Genomic DNA, 18,847 nt, shown 5'->3' on the forward strand with positions numbered 1-18,847 from the left:
TGCGAAGCAGTGAAAGAAATGCGCGCTGAATAACGGCGGGGAATGGGCGGTGGTCGTTAAATATCTTTGGCGAGCAACGCCAAACACACGAACGCAGGATACACGTACACGCACGCGCGAGCGCACGTGCAAGCAAGCAAGGCGAAGGATACGGCGCGCGGCTCTGCTAATGACTAATTCATCGCACATTCTGCTCTCCGCGAAAGCCCGACCGCACAATACCCTTCGAATAGTATAGATCAGTATCGGATGCGGCGCGGTGGGATATAACGAGCGGAGCTGCTCGCGAAAGCCGAAGCTCTCCCTCGCACAAAAGACCGCTCTCTTCCGCGCGTTGGTGAAATATTTCACAATCGCGCCGGTAATTAGAGATCCGCTCGCGCGCGATCTCCGCGCGTGTCCTCCGCGTGTCGCCGACGCCCGCGGACGCCCCGAAGCTCTGGGCTATTCAGTTTTGCGCGACAATGATGGAACCGAGGTATCAACTCGGCATTTACGTCAAAATATTTTCTCGCGCGAATAACCGCGCGCGGACGAGTTTGTCAAATGCGACGCGCGATATAAATAAACAGCCAAGAAAATCTGCAATTCAAACGTGCGGGCATCGTGATTCCCAAACTCAGCTGGGACGGGGTGAATCTTTCATGACCGCGGAGCCGGGAAACTCGGCCCGGTTTCCTCGATAGCGTTTCCGAAACGTCCCCGATACGCCAAATGACATATTAAAGCAAGGATCGTGGGGGACGATCAATTTCCATTAATTCGTCGTTGAAGAATCAATAGAACGATAGATCGAACGAAGGATCGATCGATATTTACCTGTGAGTGTTTTCTATATATAATATGAGTGTCCGCCCGGTAACTGAAGTAGAGGAAGCGTAGAAGTGGTAAAATGAGACATTTTGCGCGTTACGTAAATTCCTTGGGAGTATCGCCGTAAAACATACGGTATAAGTGCACCGTATATAAATACACACTAGAAGAAATGTATTGTTGCGTGAACCAAAATTTTGTTGTAACAACAAAATAACTTGGTTAAAATATACTCAACAAAACTGTTTAGTTCCTGTAAACAAATATTTTGTTTGTTGATTACGGTTTGTTCGTATAATGTAATACTTTTGTTACAGCAACCAAAAAGCTTTAACTATATGAATTTTGTTAAAAATACTACAATTCTTTCCTAATATATAAAATCTAAATTTTAGTGCACAGAAAGACAAAATAGTATCCATTGGACATTATTTTAGTTTATGTAAAATAATATTTCGTTATTATGTAATTTTTATGGATAAAGTAACTAAAATGCTTAATTTTTATATATGAAGTCTAAGAACAAAATCCAGAGAACAAGGAGAAGTCCAGAGAACAAAGCAGAAAAATATATTTAGTTGACACAGCTAAACATATTTTGTTATATAAAACAAGATATTTGGTTGTTATTAAAAAATGCCTCAACTAAATAGTTTTGTTAGAGATACTAAATTTTTTCTCCTAGTGCACTGGAGTACACATAAGATATATGTATAAAATACGTATAAAATTGATATAAAATCGGTATGAGATGCACGATATAAAACACGATGGAAATCCACGATAAAATACACCGAGACTGCTCGGGAAGACACGCGGAGGACGTCGGAGAATCTACAATCGATTCAGGCGTAAGACTCGAACGTCTGCGGCGGGCAAGTGCTTTAATGAGAAACGGGGAGCGCGTGAAGTTGAAGCACTCTCGACGCGCGGCGCGCGCAATAACGCCGCCATCCGCATCGCCGACGCAACGACGCGACGACGCGACGACGCGTCTTTGTAACGAAAGCGGCCAGGTCGAGTAGCAGCGAGCGGCAGGTGCGCGCGTCTTCGTCGGTGCGCGATCGCGCGGCAGGAACGATCTCGCGAAAGCGAGCAAGGTCGAATGGAAAGCGCGAAACGCGCGGTGGATGATTTACGACGGGCAATTTCGAGCGCGGGCGTATCTCGAGTCCCACTCGCTCGTATTGTCCGCGGGGGTGCGGTTGAAAAAAAAAGAGAGAGAGAGAGGGATCTCTCGTTCGCGGCGGAATTCTCTGCTACAGAACGGCGTTGCGTAATAGGGGTATGCTTCTGCGCGAACAAACGCCGATGATTGCCGGGGAGAATGCGCGCCGATGCCGCCGTTCGGCTGATGCGAATTACCGCTCGGCGTCGCGCGATGGATATAACGTCGTAAGGTTGATTATACGTTTCCTCGCGCGCGCGCGCGAAATGAAGCGCGTGCAATCAGCAAGGTGGGACGGGGACGATAAAAGTCCCGAATTAGCGGAGAAAATTCCAGTCGTACGTAATCCCCCGGCTCGAATCCAATCTTGAGCGAGTCCGCCCTCGCGTTTGTGCAAATTTCGCTTCAGATGCAGCATTTTTTATTCAGCGCGCGCGCGCGCGCGCGCGAATCGTACGCGGCTCTGCCCGCGAGTGTCTGGGAATTAGTGTAATGGAAATCATTCACGTGCGAGTACTCGCCGCGGCTAAAGAAGAACACGAAACATTTCGATCTCAGTTCTCCCAGCGGAGTTGCGGGCTTCAGCGGAGTGTCCGTCCCGAGTTACTTTCACGCGAGCCCTCGGTGTCAAAGGCGGCAGATGTTAGCGCGGGGAGATATAACGGAGAACGGATAATCGCGGAGCCAAAGAGGAGATAAAACGAACGAAGGCTGGTGCTTGTGAATAATTGACGAAAGGGGAATTGAAAGACTTCGGTTCGCCGGGATCGGAAGCTCGCTCGGCCGCTGCCGAGCTGCGGCGAGAAAATTGAAAACGGAGAAGGCGAGAGGGAACGGTATGCAAAAGCGATATGGGCGTTATAAAGAGAGGATGCAACGAAGCGCGGGAGTCTCTCTTGCCTGTGAGGAATTAAGAAGAGCACGCCGTGCGCGATTTATACACGAGTCCGCCGACTCGTCTCCGCTATCTGATGTCTGATGACGCCGGCTGTCCGACACGTTCGCAGGGCACCTCGCAGCTATTTCTGATCCACTCGTCGATCAGAGATATGCGCGAAATGCCGATGCCGCCGGCGACGCGCGTTAATGCAGTCTCCGAGGTGTCGCGACTGCAGATTGATGCCGTAGCAGATCGACCGCTCTCTCGTGCGCGCGCGGTGCTTTGTTTAACTCAAAAGACCCGCCGAGTCGTTGATCCCCGTTCTCGCGCGAGTCCTTATCTGCACTCGCGTGCGGTGTCCGCGAATCGGCTTAGAAATCGCAGCGATCAGTCGTGATCCACCGAGCGCACGTTATTTAATTCGAGGGGGCGATAACGCGATTTCTCGCGGCGATTGAGCAGAAAACAATGAAAGGTTCATACTCATATTTTAAAGATCAATCCAATGGAACGAGGCGGGATTAAGACGGCAGTCCCCAGACGCGAGGAGTCGAAGGATCGATTAGACGGGCGGGGGGGGGAGGCGGCGAGGAGGAAGGGATGGAGATCCCTTGGGCAAGAAAAGCGCCGTGAGGGCACGCGGTAAAATGGATTCTAATCGTCCTGACACTTCGACCGTAGGCGTTGCGAGGCATTATTCCTCCATTAGGATACTGAATAATTCACAAACTGGGTGTCTTAGTCGCGGCAAACTCTGACGAAGGTCCAAGGATTGCTCGAGATGAATCAGCCTGAAGAATGGAGGAGCGAGAGAGAGAGAGAGAGAGAGAGAGAGAGAGAGAGAGGAGGAGAAAAGAAGGCTCTTTTCACTCTCCATTTGCCGCTTCAACCGTAACAGTAACGTATAACGACGTGTACTCTTCCTTATTTCACTCACAGCGGCGAGTTATATCTCGATCAGATTTCTGCCGGCGAGAGAGATACTCGCGAAAGTTACCGTGCCCATTTTCTCGCAGTTATGCAAATTTTCAGCTTCGCGTGCACACGTGAACGATTGAAGCGCGCGCGCGCATGCGAAGAAGAATAGATTTTAAATCTAAATTACACTTCTGCCGATCGCGAGCGCGAAACAAAGCACACCGCGAGACTGCTTCGATCGCGACCGCGTATAGTATCGCACGCGTCGGAGATTACGCGGATATTGCGATGAGTGTCAATCGCACACGTGAATAAAAGCCCCCCCGTAACGAAGTGCAGCATCGGCCCCGCCCGGCTCCGAAAGAGCCGGCGCTCGATTTTCCATGCGAAAGTTGCAACGGGCCAATGCCGATCGGCATTGCGCCGCGCGCCAAATTGTCTGTGACGCCGCGCGGCGGAACGCTGCACAGCGCAGCGCCGATGCGCCATGCGTGGGTGAGAGATTGCATTATGCAGCCGAGGCCATGTACGATCGGGCGCTCTCTCACACACACACACACACACATATATATATACACATACGCACGCACACACGACGTACTAACGAAGTGCCTCGTGGGAACAGTCCGTCGACTGTAGCGGCAAATCGACCGAAGAGAGGCGGTCGTGCTCCTCCTCCTCCTCCTCCTCCTCCTCCTCCTCCTCCTCCTCCTCCTCCTCCTCCTCCGAGGTAGACGCGAAGGATCGGACACCTATTCGACCCTTTCGTGCAACGTGACTCGAGCCGCTCGTTACATTTGAATTCGCCCGAGCTATGGCGTCCGATGTAAATCTCGCGGAGATTTACGATCGTGATAACGACTACCTGCCTCATCTCTCTCTCTCTCTCTCTTTCTCTCTCCCGCTCGCGTTAGATCGCCGCGCCGAGCGAGAGACGCGAATGCAATAGCTGGCTCTAACAGAGTCGACTGCACGTTTCGCTTCTCCTTCTTTGCGAAGAATTCCGCAATAATGATCTTCATGCTACATTGAACGACGCTCGTAAGGCGATCTTGCGTTCGTCGTAATTTTATCTTGATTTTTTGGGGTCACGTTTATCTCTCGCCGCTCTCAGTTTGGCAAATTGGATCTGTGAGAGTCTCCCAGTAATTTTGTGATATGGTCTTGCTTGAGTCTATAAATGTTCTCGTCCAGAAAGAATGTACAGATATTATAATCTGGAATGTACGATTCTAATCAACGATTCTAACAATCTGTCGCCGCTGGTTATTTCTAAAATGGTTAACTTAAGATGCGAAGGAATACAGCACATTAATTTTAATTACATTAATTGAAAGCTTTAATTACACTAATTGATTAAGAAACGTAAAAAGTTGTGCATGTTTCGAAACGAGAATTTAGTGTTTATACACGCGACAATCCAAGATTCAACAACCGTGGAATTTTATTTCTTCCGCTTGGGTCAATTTGACCAACGAGTACGAAATTAGTGTAAACATATCATGTCACTAGTAGAAACGGCCCTTTTGCGACATTTAAAGGCGAGCCGCGAACGCGATCTTAAATGTAAGAATAGACTATGAAATTCAATGCGATGAGACAGCCTTTTTGCTTCGCACAGCTGCCCATCGCTGCATCTTGCACGAAAGTCTACCAACTTCACGAATATTTACTACCGATCTTACCGAACGAAGCTACCGCTAACCGGCCGGCGTCTCGTCTTAAATTCTCATCGGTCGGGCGTGAAGCCCGACAACTGCGGAATTCCCGATCGCAATTTCGATGCGCTCGCGGGCCAGTCTGCTGCAGCTTTCCGAGTCGGGAAATGTGCGGCCTCTCTCGGAGCGGTCTCTCGGAGAGAGAGAGGAGAGGAGAGGGAGGGGAGGAGAGGAGAGAGAGAGAGAGAGAGAGATAGGTAGCGATTCGTTTCGCGAAACAGCGCCTCGCGCATGAAGACAACCGATATTATTCCGGCAGACGATTGTAGGTCGGCCGCGGCGGGTGGACTGTTGCGCCCGTGGCGTTGCGAGCTGTTTCTACTGCGACGAAGGCGGCCCCGGCGTTTGCCTTTACTACTGCATAGCCCGTAGCGCTGCGCGCGCTTTGTTTCTCTCTGACGTTCGAGGGCCGGGTGTATACCGTCGCGTTGCCGGTCATACTACGCCGTTGCAAAAATGGTACTTCGCTTCGGGCCCTTCGGGTGAGCTAAAAAGCATAATGAGGATCGTGTAACACCGATTCGTTTGTTAACACGTTCATTGTCAGACTGAAAATTTGAATTTCGTGTGGTGGCCAAAGTTATATTTTCTTTTATTTACTTTTAGTCGTTTTTTTTTGCACGATTGAACTGACATTGAACTGAGTCTTTTCGAGGGTCCTGGTTTGTCACTCATAATAAAAAACAATCGCATAAACGGCCGTTTGGTGAGAGGCCGCAACACGCGATATCCGCGTGGCCGACAATGAACGTGTTAATAATAATACGCGAAGCAGTCGCGTAAGGAACGTTATAATTCGCTCGACGACAAACTAATCTTTGCGAATCTTTGCGTATAAGTGAACGACGACGAGGTCATCGCAACAGCGGCTGCTTTGCAGCGCCTTCGCGAGTGTATTAGTCCCGTTTTGACGAATACGTCGGCGCATCATTCAATGACAAGAGTAATAAGGAACAGACGGCACACGACGGGGCACGATGATGACGCTCGCCGCGTTTAATTTAATGACTCATTCGTTCGTGTGTAGCGCGCGTTGCAACGCCGCGGTCGTGCTTTATATGATGCATCTCGTAATTGCATTTTGAATAGCCCGTGGCGCACTCGCGCCAAGCGGGGAATTTTCTAAGCCGCGATGCTCGATAATGTTTCCGCGTTTGCATAAAAACGGCAATTTACCCGCTAAATGCGGATGTACACACAATGCATACTGTTTACGCAGTAACCGCGCGGCGGATGATATTTTCCCCGAGCGAAAGTTATTATTTATTTACCGGGAGCGCCGCGAGTCATTTGTTTTCGCAAATTAATGAGCAACAATACGGCAAAATGTGGGCGGATGATTAATTGATCTCGCAGGGTCGTCCTTTCCGAAACGCTGACTCCGCGTTCAGCGAAATAGGTCGCGATTGTTCCCGAGATGCGAGACCTTCAAGCGCCGAGCAACGCGCAACGTTTATTTAATCGCTGGTCGAGACGATATTTCCGCGATTTCTCTCGCCAGAGGTGATGAGTCAGTCAGATCGCCGAGACAACTTTGCTCTCTCCTTCTCGCACGTCGCTGCGTTTTTCACGGGTTTTCCCGAGGTTCTTCCGAAGCTCGAGATCAAACACGCGTTCAAACAACTTCATATTTAATCGGATCGGACCCCGAGGCGATTCTAAATTTCTAAACAGCAAGACTTTTGGTGCCGCGTCAGTAACGTGTCGATTTACGCGATTTCACGGAGATGTAATAGGGAAATAGTCGCAATTCAATATACAATTGTTCGTCGCGATTTTATATTTATTCAGCGGCGCTCTGATGTAAATCGAGCCGATGATAATTTACTTAGAAAGTTTCTCACAAGGGTCGGACCTCAAGAAAGGTATCGCCTCGCGCCGCCGCGCCGCGAAGCTCCCATGCCGGTGATTCGATTTTACGTCAATTGCACGGCGCGGTGTGACGGCGAGAAGAACAGAGAATATTTCCGCTGCAATAGCGTCGGATAGTCGGAAATGAGAAACTTTCAGTCGCGACTCTCGCTCGCGCGATCCCACGCGCGCCGCCAGTGATCGACGTGCGCGTTCCTCCGGCGCATAAATTAGCGGGCGCAAATTGCCACTACCCTCCCCCTCCCCTCCCCCCTCCCCTCGTGCATTGACAAATATACGTAGGCAGTCTGAAAAGTTCCCGACCTGACGTATACACGGCATTAGAAAGTGTCAAACTATAATTGTATTGGAAAGTGGCATCCCTGATATATAAACCCATGTAAAATTTCATTCGATCTGTCGAGTCGTTCGAGTGGTAGCACCAGTTGAAAAAGCTCTGTGCTTGGATCGTTTTAAGCAAAATAACATGGATTTCAAGCGTCGTTTCGTAACTGTTGATGAAACTTTTGGACCCACCAGAGCGAAAAGAACCTACCGGAATCACACTTTAAACCTTTACCTGCTGAGATATTAAATGACCAGTATGACCCCCTCTTTGCTGAGTTATTTTTACAATTATAAAATATTTTATAATGATGAATTTTTGTATAAAGATTAACCAACTAACTAAGATTAAGATTAAACTTAAAGTAAATCAAAATTTACGCATTGAAAGTCCAGAAATCGAGTAAACTCGATCGTAGCAAGGCCGCCATTTTTTTCCACACTCGAGTCATCTCGACCGTAGCAGTTAAAGGGTTAACGATGCTATTGAATTATTGGATAAACGTTGGAATGAATGTATTGAAGTTTCAGGAGATTATGTTGAAAAATAAAACATACTTCACGGCAAAAGAAAGTTTTCTTTCATTGTTAGGCCGAGAACTTTTCAGACTGCCCTCGCAATCGTAAATCTCGCAAAAGCTCGGCCGTAGAACTACAAGGCCGAGTTGAACTGTTCACTGTGTCAATTTTGCGGCGGCGGCGCGACTTGCCGAGTCGACTTGCGAAAATGTCACTTGCGCGGCCACTTGCGGAATCGCGCGCCACTCGCGGCGGATTACGTTACGTTCGCGTGATCATTAATTAACAGGCGCTTCAGAGCGCCGCGCCGGTATCGCTCATCTCGCAAGCCGCCCGATACTTTCTTGCTCTGATTAAACTTAGAGCACCCGTCCCCTCCCGCCCCCTCCCGGCTCTCGCTCGCGTTGCCCTCGCCCGCCGACGGATAAGAGCCCGCTTGTTCCTCCACGTTAATTTCGTTAATTATATAGCGATCACACTCGGTACACGGCGTTAATTACAAATCCCTCCTTGTGTACACACACCCTCGCCTATCAGATATACACCGAACACACCGAGCCGCCGGCCGATGATGCATGTGTGTATGTATATGTATATATACGAGCGGAGCGGAGCCGCGCACGCGGAGTCAGTTACGTCGAGATAATGAATCGATAATCCGGCCGAAGTTTATCGGTATTGCTGCAATGGAGTTTCGGCAGAAGTACGAGAGATTTGCAAAAGCCGCTTACTCCCCCCTCCCCCCTCCACCAGCCTGAACTTTGTCATTTATCGAATCGCCGTCGAGTCGGGCAAAAGGGGGATAAATAAAACGGGGAAAATAAATATCGGCGTAGCGCGCGACGGCGCGGCGACGGGAGAAAAAATGTACAGGGTGTTCAGGGACGAGAGAGCAAGCAGCGACGCTGAAAAATCTATTTATACGTTGTCCGATACTCCTCCCCTCCCTCTCCCTCTTCCTCTTCTCGCTACGTGTATGCACGCACCACACACACACGCGCGCGCGCGCGCGCAAAGCATACCCGGTGTGTCGTCGTCGTCAGACACGTCGACGTCACCGACGTCGAGATGGGAACGTCCGACCGCTTGACCCGCGACACCGAGCTCCTTCCACGAGATCGGGATTTTGCGAGGCGAAGGTTTCTTATTTGTTGCTTATTTGACGGTAGATCCCCAACGTCGGAGAAGAATCTTCGATCTCCTTCACAATTTGCGGTGTTCGAGAGGGACCGAGAGGGAGTATCGAGGAAGAGGTGATATGCGGCAGATGCAAACCTAACGACGAAAGGGAGGGACGAAGAGTGAACGAAAGCGAGTGTGAGGAAAGGGAATTCGAAGGAAAGAAACGGAAGCTCAAAATCGCGCATCGTTTCTCGACTCTCGATATCATCGGAGTCAAAGGCTCGCGCAGTAGACCGCGTTTCCGCGTAGACCGTAATTCTACTGTTCGCCTCGTTGTATCCGCTTGGTTCTCCGCGCATTGTTCTCGATTTCGGTTAGCGCGCGCGATACTGACTTTCGATACGGCGGAAATATACGGCGCTCGAGCCGATCGAGAACGATGCTGCGATCTCGAGGATTATCCGTTATGATCCACTTGTCCAGGTGATGGGCTACGCTCTGCAGAAGCGTTCGACCTCGATCTACTTGAGTCTGCGACTCGTCCTAAATAGCGGGATTCCATCTGATCCGCGATCGTATCCGATTTAGTTCGCAACAAAATACTCGAGTTACACTGCAAACTCCCGCCCGATACACGACGAGATCCTGTCGACTGCGTATTTATATCTTCCCATCCAATTAGGCGCGTTTCTCGCATTGATCAGCGCCGGATCTTCGTCTCAAAGAGCTTTAATTAATTCCGTTGAGGTTATTCCAACTACGGCTGCATCACGCGCTCGATTCGCCGCGATACCGACGAGATTTATCGCACCGTACAATCGGACACGCAACCTCGGCGATGTGAGTCTCGACTTGAAAAAGGAAAGAAACGAAAGTTTTGGATGTAATTTTTTTTGGTTTTCTTTCGCGTTTTGTCGCACGTCTCAGGAGAAATATAGAAATACAAGGGGGTTAAAAAGTAGCAACCGAACGGAAGATGTTTCAAATTTCTTAATGTCATTCGCAGAAACGTCGCCTGTGACCGTTTGTATCTTCCTTCATCATTTATCTCGCGAAGAGATATCGCTTTTTAAGATCTGTCAAAGGGATGACTTTTCTTGCTTTTCTTTCTTGCTTTTCATTCGTTTTCTTAGGAATATCTCGGAACAGTCGACGACCCTTGAAAAGGGTATCGTTTGTACCCGCCTTTCAAATCGTTTTGATCTCGAAAGGTCCGGAACCGCGACATTTCCAAGAAGGAAAAAAAATCCATAAGAGGAAGATTACCGTCATTCTCGAAGATATTTCGAAACATTCAACGGTACAGAGGAAAGAACATCGTTTGTTCTGTACACCCCGAAGGATTCGAAAATAGCTCGGACTTTCTGCCGAATTGTCGAAACATCAGAAAACATGAAGTCGTCACTTGGCGATTTTGAAAGATGCCGTAGTTCCCAAAATTATAGTCATCTTTGGCCCCGACCTCTTGCCGCTTCCAACGGCAAACAGCAGTAGTTGCTGTCGCTCATTACAAAACAATCCATCCGACTATAATTCTTCAGCTGTGCGACTGTAGTTACAAACATCAGTTACAACTTTTCTCCCTCGCTCAGCGTACGTGCGAGGAACTTTCCTCTTAGTTCACGTCGTGTTCCTCCGTTTCTTTACGTTTCGGGGATCCCCCTGCGCGGGATGAACTTCATTTATCCCTCTCCAACGTAAACGCCTGATACTACCCTCGCGTTCTTATCGCTAATCCCGAGTAACGGCATTCCCCGATAGACGCCCGTATATCTCGACCGATCCCGCTTAATTTCAAGGACGGCCCGATCGCGTTCGTTTCCTCGGCCGTGTAATTCGATTTTTACGGATGAACCTGCCCCACCCTCCCTCCCCTCCCCAGTCCGAGAAAATAACGCGCTCATGGCAAACGCGACAGTGACAATTAACTTGACTCGTTCGTTAAACAAGCATGGCGCGGAACCTCGTTAAAAGTTATTTCATTTCGCTGTCTCCGCGCGCGCGAGTGCGCTTCCTGCTCCTCCAGCCTTTCTTCGTTTCTTCGGTTACTCTTCGACTTTGTGTCGTGTTATTATTTCACGCCGTTTCTCTTCCAAACACACATAAAATCCAATATATCGTTAATTTTCCGCTCGGCAGGCACAAGAGGGACGTACTTCCGGAATAGTTGCGCGCTAGATGAGAGGAGTACACAGGAGAGGGCTCGCATATGGGAGTCTGGGATGCTCTACGAAGTTTTCCACTTTTCGGAAAGAGAAAGAAGAGAAAGGGGTACACTTGGACTCGAATCGATTAAAAGACGATCGTAATGCGGACGGGAATGTTTCTGTCTCGGGCAAGCCATAAAATAAAATTACAGTCCGCGTGACGTGTCGGCGGGCCACTCTCGGAGAATTCGTTGCGACGCTCGTTGGGGGGGGGGGGGGTAACCGTGTTAATCGTATCTCGATAACTTCATTATTACGCGAATCGAGAGGACACGCCTTGACGCTGAAATCACACGACCTTTTCCGAAAAATGTTTATCATCTTGTTGATCTTCAGCCGATACATCCGTCGTGGGAATACAAACGCGCGAATCGAATATAAAACGCGTCGTCCTCTAAATTGGAGTAATTTTTCTAAGAGATTGCAAACCGACCGCTTGGAGCGTTTTCCTCGTGCTCCTTGCGTCAAAGAGCTCCGTCCGTCCTTGCGCTTTGAGACTGCTCAAGGAGCCGGAGTACTCGAGGATTCACTGTTGCTCGGGAAGCTCTGTGTACGAGATAACAAATATTATTTCAACCGGGGATCTTGAGGCGATCCCGGTCTAGACGAGCGGGTGGACGAATGCCTCCTTGAAGAGCGCGTCTTTCGCAGTCTGTGCACGTTTTCACGACATTGTAGCTTAATTACCTCGTTACTGCGACCATATAGTTGCTTTCTGTCGGGCCACCCGCGCGACGCTGCGACGTCCATGGCGGCGGAAAAAGACGTCGGCTAGAGGGAAAATGGTACTTTTAACCGAGATTAAATTCTTGCCTCCCAGAAAGAATGAGGAAGGCGAGATAGGAAAATCGTGCCGCTGCTGCGCCATGAACGAGCAATTGTTTAACGAGGACAACTCGACACGTAGAGAACTAAACAGCGCATATCATGAATGCTTAAGGTGTGCGAAGAAGGCGGGGAGGGCACGGGAGAGGGGGGCGCCGGTAAAATAAGCCGCGGAGGTTTAAGGGTTTCGCGAGTTTCAAAAGCGTCGTCTTAAACGATCTTCCCTCCTCCCGGCTCTTTTAATTCCACCTCAATCTACGAGCAATTAGATTCGATGCGATTTGCATTTAAATAAGCTAATTTAGATAATTGTAGACATAATACATCTCTCGGCGATTATGTGTCAGATTTCCCGAAGATCTCTCGCAGTTTGCCTCTCTTCAACGTATCTTGTTAATGTTCAAGAGGTATTCTTTTTTCATCGACGTTTGATTCTTCTATCGATTTTTCAATCTTGGTGGGAATCTTAAAATTCTTGAGATACCTTTAGTCTCTGAAAACTTCGAAAGTATCTACAAAATAGTTCTTCAATATTTTAACCATCGTTTCTAGCGCTGCGATGTGATTGTTCCAAATGGAATTCAAATTCTCTCTCTCTCTCTCTCTCTCCTCTCTCTTCTCTCTCTCTCTCTGAGCGCAACGCAAGCAGAGCTGACAGGCGGAATTTCTGAAATGATTATTGCCTTGTCAAGGGCGGATTTATCATTTCCAAATTTTTCATTTCGTTGATTTATACGAAGATCTCGCTGATGATGCTGACCGTCTAATTCAGCAAATAGAATATACGCGATGAACTCTGATCGAAACTCGCCGCGTCCGCGATTTCGCGTGCACGGAGCACGGCCCCGCTGTAAATCGTGGGATTTCCCAGTGCGAACGTGCGACCGCGTTTGCGTTTCATTCCGACGTGTGTGACAATGAATGACTGTTTCCGCGTAAACGCGAATGAGCGCGCCGGGGAATGAGAATCGATACATCCCTGAGTCGATATTTCCGATTAAACAGTGTCGGCCGCCGAATTGAAAATATTTCGGCTGCATAATTAGAATTAACACACACGCGCGCATTTTTCACGCTCCGTATTTCGCAGACATTTCGGTGTATACACGGGCAAATTATTAATGCGATATCTGCGAAACGCATGAATGGCAGTCGCGAAAGTATTCATCACGATCGCGAGTAATTCGTCAAATAAAGCGAAAAATAAAAATCGAGTGAAACAATTTCATTCAGCGAAAACATTCAGCGATGCAAATCCCGTTCTCTCCCGCAGATACTCTCATCATTCGTAATGTTAAAAGCGACGTCTAAAGGAATCAACGAGCTGTGCAGTTTGCATATTGTCAGAATAAACAATAAAATTGCGCGGAGCCTGTTTTGTGAGCGCCGCGACACTTGCCGCGTGAATTTTTCCGCAAATTCCGCTCTCCTCACAAGAGTCGATTCTTCTTTAATGAAAATATGCCGAGGCATCATTTTCTCTCACCATATCGCCTTTAACGGATAAAAATACCTTGAAACGTATTTTCTCGCAGCAAGAGCAATCAATAGCAACCGTCTAAGTAACGCTTATTTATTTCGCAACAATCGATTGCCCATCAACACGGGGCTTTGCGAGAATTGACACGTTTCCGAATTTTTACTCATCGATCAGCGAGAAGGAGAAAGAAAGAGAGGCTGAGGTAGAAAAGGGTCGTGGAAAGGAAAAACTGATTAATTCTAGAAACGTGAACTCTCCCCGAGAGGAGCGAATAAAGGTTGTCACCTTTAACATTAGATCCGACGTGTTCTGCATGACGCGAAATTTAATCTGATGCAAGAAACTGACATTTGTGTTTCACAGAAATCCAGACGCGTGATCCGCGAAGACATGTTTCTAAAGTTTCTACCAAAACGATCGCGGAAAGAAACTTGTCTATTTCGAGCTCCTCGCGGCTACGGTATGACTCGCGTCACAGTCGCTCGATAGAGTGACACAGATTATAGAAAATCTAGTATCCGCACATACTAATGAAACGAATAAAAAATAAATAAATAAATGAACGCAGGCAATTGGCGTTCCTCTCGCGGTTCCCATTATTGTCGACGTTGGAGCTTCCGATTGAGCCGCGTCGTGAGATCGCGCGAGCTCGGTGGCTCTTCCATAGTTTCGGTGTGATAAAACGCTCGTGTTATGTGCGCGCTCTCATCGGGATTCGCTACGTGCGTCGACGATCACTCTTCATTCCGCGGACGGAACGTCGCCCCGTGAAGTCGCCGCCTTCTCGATTCCGCAGCGCGGAATACGCGGCCATTCGTTCTATCGCGTCGCGTCGCGTCGCGCCGCGCCGCGCCGCACTGATGCGAACAAATCGAGTATGGAGGTTCCGCGGCGCGAGAAGAGATTATGGTAATGCGAGATTACGCCGTATTTAAGTGGGAGCCGCTTGCTGCGCAAAGCGTCAGTGGCTCGCTATTAATATCAGACTTCCGCGTGCACGCGCACGCGCGGGCTCTGTTGCGCCTGCGTGAATGCTAATTAGAATAATAATGCCGGCTTGACAGAGCTAACGAAATACCGAAGTTAATTGAAATATTCCGGCGCGATGACGAGCGAATGAAATTCGGGGCGGCAAAGTAATTACATGACGCCGGCGACGCGCCGACGACGGCGAAATTAGAAGCGGCGTATATATTTAACGTTGTGTTGTATCGCAGCAACAATCTGCGTGAAAATTAACGCGGCGACTCCGGGATCCGCCGAGTGCGCTCCGATTTGCGCGGCGAATCCTCCACGGGTTTGCAAACTGCTGCAAAACAATTGACGTCGCCTCGAGATTCGTCTCGGCGGACCTCGGCGGAAGATTATACGACTCGCAACTGCACGAGCGACCGCGCGCAGACCGCGGCAGAATAGCCTGAACATTTCGCGTGACTGAGACTTTTTATAATTGCACATTATTACACATTATTGGTTTATTATTTATTGATTGTTCCAAGTGGAGGGGACGATCCTGTCAAAGATAAGACGTGAGAGAGCGGTCACGCTCGTCACTGCAGTGGCTTTGCGTCAATGTCCAGAGAGGAATTTCTATGATTGATAAACACTAATGAGCTTCTGCCGACTATTAAGTCTATTACGGCGGTCTGTGTTCGGCCGCAAAACGCTTTGCAGGCGTTCCCCCGCAAGGCGATTGCGGCGTTCCGAGTTGTCACGATCGAGAGAACGTCGAACGTTGTTAGATGCGAGTCGAAATATCCTTAACTCAAACTTCCGTCCGGGTAAAACTTCAGGAGAAAAATGACAACGACTTTGGAATAACTCGGCGCTTGGTATCGTCGTGGCTCTCTCTCTCTCTCTCTCTCTCTCTCTCTCTCTCTCTCTCTCTCTCTCTCTCTCTCTCTCTCTCTCTCTCCCCCCCTCCCTCCCCCAGTCTTACGCCGACTAATTTATTATCCGCCATTAAGGTCTGCGATTACTCGCCCTCCATACGCGACCTTGACTAAATTGCCGCCGTTGCGCTAGAGTGAGCATGACACGCGAAGGACGATGTCTGTCGGCGCCAGGACAATTTCCTGCGCGTCCCTTCGATGATACACCCGGCGCGACATGTGTCGCCGACTTTGTGACAAACGAAACAACGGCGAAATGAGATCTCGCTTGGGCGATCTGCGTCGTCCGGATAGCGAGCGACGCGCATTAAATCTACCGGAGGGGGAGGAAGGAAGGAAGGAAGGAAGGAAGGAAGGGAGGAAGGAAGGAAGGGAGGAAGGAAGGAAGGGAGGAAGGAAAGGAAAGCGTCGTGTTCTTTTTCCTTCTTTTCTCGCTATCGGCAATTCTGCAGGCCAGACTTGGAAATATCGAGCGTCTCGCCCCCTCCCCCCTCCCCCCTCCCTCTGCACCGATGCATCTACGGCAACTTCCCGCTCGTCGATTCATTCGAAATCATTGCGTTACTAGTCGGAGCTAATAGGGGCTTTTGTTCCTCCGCGAGTATTAAAGCATCGGCGACAAAGAGGGAGGTCACGGCCGCCAGCGACGGCAGTGGGAGGGAGAGGGGGAGGAAAAGGGGGCGAAAGATTTTCACGGAGAATTTAATTGAAAAATGTGACCGGGGGCACGGCCGGCGGAGATTGCGCGACGAAAAAGCTCGGAAAATTCACGGCCGTCCGCCGCAATTAGGCACGATCGAGCGATTTATTCCCGGCGTTAAGTTGATCGAACGAACGGCAGCAAACCTGACCGAAGCCTGACGAATGGCGGCGGCGCTTCGCCGTGGTTCGCCAATTGCGCGTCTATAACTTGCGAAAGTGTCCGAATATTTTTCCTCCTCCTCCTCCTCCTCCCCCCGCTACTCGCGATAGCCGCGAAAATATCCAGCGAGCTTCGCGCACCCGCCCGGCGGAATTCGCGAAATGCGATATTTATCGCGAGAAACTACCGTGTGGGGGGAGATTACACGGGAAACGAAATAAATATGTCAGAATCCAAATAATTCACCGTCACGCGGCAACGCTGACACGAGTGTTGCCGTGTGCCTGCGCGAGCTGATGCTGAAAGTTATCAGAAATAATTAGCAGACTTCCCCGCCCCGCGCCGCCCTGCCGCGATATATATTTCTCAACAGGCGCGATACCGCCGTCGCGAATTATCTTCCGGGCTTCTCCTTGGAATATCCTTGCTGCGTATTAAGCGCAATAATACCGGAGATCACCAAATCGCCCTTAAGCTTTTCGAAATTCCGAAGAATCCCTCACGACACTGCAGGGCCCGAATATTCCGCCCAGCGGGCGAATAAACGGCGATACCGTGGCAGCAGGACTTACCAGGAATCTAAGCAATCCGGGGAATTCTCGCGTAGACGGAAACGGCTGTTAGAAGAATTTAATATCGGTACACATCGCCAAACAATGTGCACGTCGCTGACAATATTTGGCGTTTCCCCGTCCGTGTAATTAGTCACGCCTTGATTTAATCCCTCCGCGTGAGCGCTCGCAAGATTAAAGCGATCGATCAGTGACGACGGGGGTGCGCGATTTGCGCGAGATCCAGTAATCGCTTAACCATAGCGTGAGGAATATCAATATTTTTCCCGCGTACGAACGAGCGACACTCTTTCTCCCACCTTTTCCCTCTTTATTCTTCGTCTTAAGATACCTCTCGGGATGCATACAGTGGCATTGTATCAATGTCAATCAATGCAATCAATGTATCGTCTTGCTTGGCGATGCCTCAGTTACTATTTTCGAGCTCAAACGGTTCGCGTGAAACAAAGACCAGACGCGATTTAATTTCAAATAAGGATCGCAATTAATTTTCGCTGGCAGAAGAATGTTGCGAATTAGTATAACGCGCGCATATCGATCGAGGGAACGCGACGTTTAAATTTCACCAGAGTTTTCCCAAAGCTCGCTTTACGACTCGCTTGAAAGAAGCGGCCGCCCACGTCGGGGAGCCCCGCTTAATTCACGACCGGTCATTTAATGCATTAATTAATTCGCAGCGGCGCGCGTTAATCCGCTTAAACTGAGATCCGGTTTAAAGCGTTTCGGGAGGGTGAAGGGGAGAGAAGGGGCGAGGCGCGAGCCGCGATTGTGCCGAAGATACATACCGGGCGAGAGTGAGCCTAAAAGTAGCTTTATGTGGGCAAAGGATACGCGCGCGAGCGAGCCGTGCGAGACACGAGGACGGCGCGGGGGGTAGCGCGGAGGAGGACGGAAAGTGGCACGAGGCCCGGCTATATAAATTTCCCGCGTGTTTTAATCCCGCTCGTAAGCCGTTCAGTTGTGTCCGGGCTTTCGTTAAATTAAGGGATCTCTCGGTGCGCTCCACCGCCACCCTCCGACGTAGCTATACACACGCTCGCGCGACCCTCACAGAGCAGCGCCAAGGGTTCTGCGTTCGCAGAGATTTCCGAAGCTTCCGCCGAACAACGAGGCTCCTCGCGACATTGGCAATTCTGAACAATCTCACGCAATTAACAGCGGACCAAATGTTGACGTTTCTTCAACGAAGTCAACTTTCTGCGTGTACTCAGCTTAACGCATATATTTTTAATTGATCGATTTATTTTCATCACACGGGGGAGATTGGGACATTTATTTGATTTAAGATTTTTAAATTTTATTTTAGATTATATTTAAATTTTATTCTATATTAATGTTATGGTATGTTACTTTACTGTGCGGTGAACATTTCGATCATTCCTTTACGGTGGGCTCGTCGCCCATTTGTCGCAAGTCGCCGCTCGCCGTCATCGATCAAAGCGCGGTGCGTTGCCCAAAGTTAAAATGCTTGGCTATTGCCATTATTAATTCACGTCCCGAGGGAGAATACGTCTAAACTATGTTTTAATTAAAAGCCGCGCGACAAGAGTCAACCTCATTTTTCCCCGGGATTAATGACGCGGCGCGGCGGGGTGAAATATAATATCTAGATAAATAAATAATCCAGAGGTTCTCTCTTCCTCCCTCGGCGCCGGCGCCGTTCAACTTGGCTATT

Source organism: Harpegnathos saltator, unplaced genomic scaffold (genome assembly GCF_003227715.2).
Source record: "Harpegnathos saltator strain DR-91 unplaced genomic scaffold, Hsal_v8.6 scaffold128, whole genome shotgun sequence".
Taxonomy (NCBI): domain Eukaryota; kingdom Metazoa; phylum Arthropoda; class Insecta; order Hymenoptera; family Formicidae; genus Harpegnathos; species Harpegnathos saltator.